Below are 7627 nucleotides of genomic sequence, written 5' to 3'. Positions count from 1 at the left end.
CACTCCAACTTATACAATTTCAGAATCTGTGCTCCAAAGTGACTGTTTCCCCTGTAAACTCCCCTCTCACTTCCTATCACAGTTCATTTGCAGCAGTGACTCATACATATAGTAGATACTCAGTGGGTTCTTATTGAGTGAATAAATTAAATGCAGATAATGCAGATGTCCAAGTGGCTTGGTTTGGGGGCAGGAAAGTGAAGATTTAGGGACACAGTCCTAGTGGCCCATCTAATCTTCTATTCAATAGCTGGACACTACAGACAAAATTAAGGGCAATTTAGAAAGATGATTCCAGCCCAAATAAAAGCAATGATGGTAACAAGAGTCTCTCTTCAGACAATAATGTTTGGAATAACAAATAAATACAAAATCTGGGATTTAGAATAGGAAAGGTGAAAGTGACAGTTAAATCAGAAAATAACTGCAAGTGAGAGTATTTGGGATATTATCAAAAAGAAGGCAACCACAGGTTAATGTCTAGAATCCTGAAGCTGTGAACAGAAACTGCTGCACTATCAGAATGAGTCTTCCTTCGCAGTAAGCAATGGAGAGATTAAAATAGTAACAAAGCTCTCTCCAATTTTCCTTGCTTTGAAACGGTAGCAGACACTTTAAGTGCTCCACCCACATCTACTTGGCCCTAACCAGTCAGTCTGACTTTTACATGCCTGCCCAGCATGCCTCAGGCTGTGGGCTTTCTCTAACCCCTGGAGTCTGCTCTGCTCACGTGGGTAACAGACCAGAAGTGGTAAGGACTTAAAAGGAGCAGCCCTTATCCATCCTCTGGCAGGAGCTGGTGGATAAATGTCCCAGATTCCTTGTTTTTTCCAGAAGAATAACTAAAGTTGTAGAGAGTTTACACTATGTTCCAGAGACCCCCCAAAGTTTCAATCGCCCCCAATGGGAAATTGCTTGATAATACATTATTTATTGGCTATCTTATCTTCCCAGCATCATTTTCTCACTCTGGCATGAATGTTTCCTGGACTCACTTTCCACATAAATTACTTGCCCTTAAATTCTTGTCTCAGAGAACTGATTCTGTACGAAGAGGTAGGCTCATCTAATCCAGTAACTCTTTATATTGCAGGCTCCTACACAACATCTCTGCATGGAAATGTTAGCAGAGAAAGACAGTTACGGAACTAGTGCCTTGAAAATACTCACAGAAGATGAACTTTCCCAGTAAAACTCAGTAAAAATGTTTTTTTCCCAGTAAAACTCCCTCCTCTTTTAAAAGATAAAACCCAATTTGGGTCCAATATACAAAGGCCTCAATCATAACGTAATTTTTTTCAATATAATTTTTTTTTAAAATAAAGGTATGCCACTAATGGATACACAAAAATGTTCCAGAGACTTAAAAATCTGGGAAATACTGGGTTAACCAAAGTCAATCAGGATTTTTATAGCAAGAATTCTTCTGACCTTCAGTTTGCTATGGGAACCTAAAATACCTGACGAACGCATATGTGGAACAAATCGCCTCCAAGATTACCTGTCCATGAGCCCCCGAGGGGCTAGACGTCCATACAACACACAGGAAACCCTTCCACAGTGCAGTCTTGGCCTTTCTCTTTGGTCTTATCTCCCTCTACTTTTTTCTTACCTGCCCCATCTGCTGTCCATGCTGCAACAACAGTGATTCTCAGAAATTTCCAAACACATCAAGTTAGTTCACACCTCTGGAGCTTTGTGCATGCCAAGACATTACTTCCTTTGGACTACCTTCTCTCCCAGCCCACAGCTTATTCATCTTCATGCTCCCAGAATTTTGTGTGGAACTCAGAACCTACAGAGCAGGCACTTGTATGACTAAATCCAAGGAACATATGAGTGAAGTGAGGTAGACGTAAGGTAAGTGACGCTGGGAAACTCATAGACCTTTGACACCAAATCAGGGATAGCACATAGGCCTCTTATGCACAGTCCATGTTCACTGTACCTTCTCTGACCATATCCTAGAAAACAGTGATATTATTCAGGAAAGTTGACAAGACTTTAATTGTTGTGAAATTCACATGGCCTAAAATTTACCTTCTTAACCATTTTTAAGTGTATAATTCAGTACTGTTAAGCATATTTATGTGACTGAGAAACCAATCTCCAGAGCTCTTTTCATCTTTCAAAATTAACACTCTGTACTCTTTGAATAATGACTCCAAATTTGCTCGTCTCACTAGCCCCTGGCAGCCACAGTTCTACTTTTCATATTTGACTATGAAAGCCAAATATGAATTTGACTATTTTAGGTTCCTCATAGAAATGGACTATACTGTATTTGGCTTCTTGTGATTGGTTTATTTCACTTAGCATAATGTCCCCAAGGTCCATCTATACTGTAGCATGTCACCAAATTATTTTCCTTATTTTATTTCACTAAAAAATCTTCTTTGGTTGGTACCAGTGTTTAAGAGGAAAGAGCTTAAAGGTCTGGATCTTTCCTGTGGGGTCCTGAGTCCTCCAGCTTCTAACTTGGCCTCTGGGTTATGAAATTTGCATCCAGCAAAGACAGCCTTATCTCTGAGAGCCTCCTCAATTCTAGTAAGTTGGCTATTTTTGACCAAACAATCTGAGCAGCAGTGGGCACCAGTCTTGATCTGTCCCAAATAGAGCTCCACAACGAGGTCAGTGATGAACATGTTCTCATTCTCCCTAGATTGGTGGCTCACCATCAATCCCCAGTCATTAGACTGAGTCAGTTTGCAGGTCTGCATGGATTCAGTCACTGAGCCAATGTGGTTGCTCTTTAGCAGCAGGCATTTGCAAGCCTTCTCAATGGTCTAGGCAGTCTCCTTGGGGTTGCTGACTGTGAGGTCATCCCCAAAATCTGGATGTTGACCCTCAATAGAAATGAGGTCCAGATGGCCCAGTGTTTCTGGTCAAAGGGGTCAATGGAAACCACAGGATAATTCTTGATGAAACTCTTACACAGCTCTCCCAGCTTTCCTCCAGTGATGTGCCATGCGGGGTTATCAGGTGACTTAATGTCAAGATGACACTTCCCATTTCAAAAGAACCCAGATACCATCAAGTCCATACCAATTACTATCTTGCATGGGTAACCAGCCACCTGGTTGGCAGTCTGTAGCAGTTTCAGGGCATCAGGATATTGGATGGGAAACCTCCCTCATCACCAACAGTAGTGGTGTCCTTCCTATACTTTTTTTTTTAAGATTTATTTATTTATGCATATAAGAGCTGGGGTACAGGCCAGAGATGAGGGTGGTGAGAGGATTCACTAGAGAGAGTAGGGAACAGAACAGGCAGACTGAAATACACTGCTGAGGGGAGCAGTGGGTGAGACAGGAGAGGTCTGCTGTGCCATGTGGGTTGCTCCCTGGCAGGTTGGGGATTGAACTCATGCTGCAGAGGTTGCAGATTGCTTCATAGTGCGGTGCTTAACCCCTTCTTGGTCTTGATGACACTCCTTGAGGTGATGCTAGACATCAGCACCAATGTGCATAACTTCTTTGAAGGAGCTGGTTCCCACAGAATCATGAACTCATTACCAGCAACTTATTACCAGCATTGGAGCCCCCATTGACATTGAAGGCAGGGACTAAGAGGACCAGATCCAGGTTCCTTGAAAGATCTGCAATGTATTTGCAGAGGGGACCATCTTCTTGGCTGCTCCAGCTTTGCACACAGTCAAGGAAACACCCAGGATGGCATTGCCCCAAACACGGACTTACTCTCAATCATAAGTTTCTCAACTTTTTCTTGATCCACACTTATTTTCTTTTCCAGTAGACCAGGGCCAAGTCTTGTTGATGTGTTCCATGGCTTTCAGGACTCCTTTCCCCAGGTGGTGAGATTTGTCCCCAGCTTCATAGATACTGGTAGAAGTTCTGCTAGGCAGAAAATTGGCCCTTGGCAGTATTCTCCACTGCAGGGTAGCCCAGGAATCCAGGTTTTCCTGGGCAAAGATTTTCTGCATGGCTGGGGCTGTGATGATGTCTTCTCTGGGTTTTTGGATGACCTCCAAGTCTAGGTGGTAGCTGGGACAGGTTCAGTACATTGTTTTTTTAAAGCTGAGTAATATTCCATTGTATACAGATACCACAATCTATTTTTTAATTGAGGTAACACTGGGTTACATCATTATTTATGTTTTAGAGGTACGACCTCCCCCTTCAGGTGTTGTTACCACACTCACCATCAAAACACCCACAGTCCATCCCTATAGTCCATTGTGTGCCTTCCATACTTTCTTCTTTCTTCCCCTTCCTTTCTCCCTCTGGTAGTCTCATTCCTATAGTGAGATTTCTAGAGTTTGTTAGTTTGACTTTAGCTGACTCTTTGTTTTGTTTCTCTATATAAATGACCTTTCTCATTCTGATTTATTTCACTTTGCATAATCCCTTCTGGTTTCATTAATGTCATTGCAAATGGCAAGAGTTTATAATTTTTGATAGCTGAGTAGTATTTCACTGTGTATAGTATATACTATAGTATATACTCATAGTATATATTCACAGTGTCTATCATCCTGATCTACTCACCTATACGAGCACTTAAGTTGTTTCTATAGCTTGGCAACTATAAATAGTATTGCAACAAACACAGGGCTGTATGTTTTCTTCAAATTTAATGTTTTTCTATTCTTTGGGTAGATAGGAGTAGAATTGCTGGATCATACAGTAGATCCACTTTTAATATTTTGAGAAACCTCCATACTGTTTCCATAAGGACAGAACCAGTCTACATTTTCTCTAACTGTGTACGAGGGTTCCTTTTTCTCTACATCCTCATCAACACTTGTTGTTTCTGGTCATTTTATATGAGCCATTCTTACAGGTGTGAAGTGGTATCTCATTTGGCTTTGATTTGCATTTCCCTGATGAATATTTTTTCATGTGATTGCTGGCCATCTCTGTGTTTTCTTTGGAGAAATATCTATCTCTTTTGCTCATTTTTTTGATTGGGTTCTTGGTATTCTTTTTGTTGAGTTGTATGAGTTCTCTTTAGGCTGTGGATATCAGTCCCTTATCTGATGTTATTTTGGGTGTATTTGATGATTTTTTGAACACACTGAGGTTTTGACATTTTCCTTATGGTAGGAAAGGCACAAAATAATAACTTAGTCTCATGTTAGCAATCACTAGAAGCATAAAGCCAACAATTGCCAAAGAAAAACACTGTGCCAATTCGAACTCTTTGATTCCCTATGATGGAAATCAACTTTCACCAGTCTAAGCTGATGAGAGGATTTACTGGAATGGTGTTACAGTGCCTGTAGTACCCAGTGAAGAGTTGCTCTCACATAAAAATTGGCACCACTGGACAGTAGGAACAAGTGGAATCAGAGTCCAAGAGCCCTCAGGATCCTCTATTTCTGTATTTCCATTCCCTTGCTTTCACAAGCCTACCCATTTTTACCTCATTAGTATTGACTTTACACCTGGAAGAAAAAATGGCATCTAACTCACCTTACCTTTACATCTATGACTCCAGCACCTACTTTCTGTCAGCTGAAAATCCAAAATCCTAGGGAAGAGTGTTTTTTGTAAACTCCCCATCTCATTGATAAAGTATGGTTATGATGGCATCATTAAATTGTATAAAATGTCTGGTTTCATTGCAGTGATGTGGGTATGTATGTTGAACTTCATGTGTTCACAATGATAGTAAGACTACTAATACTTTAGTAAACAGACTGCAGATTAAAAGGCAATAGGATAAAAAATATTAAACCTTCCCAGCCCTAATGAACACTTCCATTGAACTAAGGGGAAGGGGCTATGTAGGGAACAGTGTGTTCTGAAGTGGAAAAATACTTCAATTGAAATCCTATCTTACCAACCAAATGAATTTGCAGGTAATGAGGCCTACTAGCTCTAAAATCTCTTTAAGCAAGTTTTTTTTTTTTTTTTAATGCCGCAGCACACTTGTCACTAGCAAGACTAGTGAAAGGATAAGAAAAAGTAGGGTTCCTGCAATATAGAGTCCACAAAAATGAAAAAGAGATTGTAATAATATCCAGAGAAATCCTGGACTATACTATTTCCAGGCAAGAACACCCAAGTTCAGATACCTCCCAGGCATCATATTTGATAATTAGATGGAGAGAGATACAGTTGGCCAGAGAAAGCAGAAAGAAGAGTATAACACTGTCACTAAGAATCAAAGTTAATCCTTATATCATTTGTGCCCTGCCTCTGGTAAGACATTTCTCCGGTTTGTTCATTGATTCTGAATGTTAAGTAAGTCTTTCCAGCAGTGGTTCCATAGTGCTGGAGCAATGAATCTCGAGAGCAAGAGAAAAATGAGGGCTGTAAAGTTCAGGGAATAATAGAAATTTAAATCTTAACTGAACTGCTGTAAATATCACAGCCAGAAAATAGAACACATCAGCAAATTGTGCTGGGAGTGAGGGTAATGAATTTCTTTTTTCCACACAAAATTATCAGTAGGCATAATAGGGTATTCTGAGATTTGGACATGAGGAAGTGGGTGACAAGGAGAGAGGAAAAATGTGGTGTTTGTAAATTAAAATATCTCATTATTAAAAACACTTTTTATCATAAAGTCAACGGCCCAGCTCAAAGGACCCTCTTAGAGTAACTCACCTAATACAAACATTCACAGACCATTAACTGCAGCTCTTAGACGGTACTCATCATTTTAGGGTATCTGCAGTAATTTATGAGCTTGCCTTAATTCCACAATGAGATTATAAACTGCTGGAGAGTGAGGAAAAAAGACTTGTTTCCTTTGTTCAATCTTTCAATGTTCAACAACTTCCAGAAGAACTAATATTTTTGACTGTCTCCAACATGCCATGTGCAAGTCATGGTAATGTCATCTCCCTTTGAGGTCTTCTCAAGCACCCTTCAAATTGAGTAGGGCCACCATTTATTATAGAAGAGACTAAATTTCAGAGTAGTAACTTACCAAAATTCATACCACAGCAAAACAGATTGGAACCCAAGTGTAACTAATATCAAAGCCTATACTTTTTTCCTACTTACTGCATATACTGCCAAGTACGATTGTTAAGTAGCTGAACTATTTGAAATAAAACAGCAATTATAGATTCAATAATCATGCCAATAACATGAAAAAGAGCTATCGTCCAGGATTTTTTCTGAGCCAGGTCCTGCAGTAGATGCTTTGCATGTGTTATTATAATTAATCTTCCTCACTATAAACCCTAGAGTTTGGTAGTATTAATATCACTATTTAATAGACAGGAAAACAAAGGCATCAGAGGGGTTAATAAAATAGTAATCTTGTAGTAACTATGTGCTCTCAATAATTATGCTATATTTATTTCAAAATATAAAAATAGGCACACGTACAAACTGGCCTAAATGTTTTGGGCAACTATTCTGCACAAGATTCTATGAATTTTATAATTTAATTCTCACTAAAACCCTCAGAGAAAAGTATTCAGGAAATTTTGTAATGAATAAATGATTTAAGGTAAAAATAGAGCACAACTATCACCAATTGCTAAAGTAAAAAAAAAATTCAGAAACTCCTCTGTGCTTACAATGTCAACACCATGAGTGCAAGCTATGGAAGACTAGCAAAAACATACAAGAATGAGAAACATGAATGAAATTTAGATAGTAGAAAGAAAAGATTTTAGTTTGAAAAGTGAGTGTTGCAAAAACCA

At 39.3% G+C, this 7627-nt stretch overlaps 1 pseudogene; it reads right to left on the bottom strand.

The window, feature by feature from the left end:
• Positions 1 to 2369: 2369 nt before the first annotated feature.
• Positions 2370 to 3943, bottom strand: LOC119231347 (beta-enolase-like; annotated as a pseudogene).
• Positions 3944 to 7627: the final 3684 nt, after the last annotated feature.

The sequence above is a fragment of the Talpa occidentalis genome, unplaced genomic scaffold (assembly GCF_014898055.3).
Source record: "Talpa occidentalis isolate TD23 unplaced genomic scaffold, MPIMG_talOcc4v2.1 talOcc4.7, whole genome shotgun sequence".
NCBI classification, from domain to species: Eukaryota; Metazoa; Chordata; class Mammalia; order Eulipotyphla; family Talpidae; genus Talpa; species Talpa occidentalis.
The sequence above is the reverse complement of the archived record's forward strand: the minus strand, read 5'-3'. Positions and strand labels throughout refer to the sequence as shown.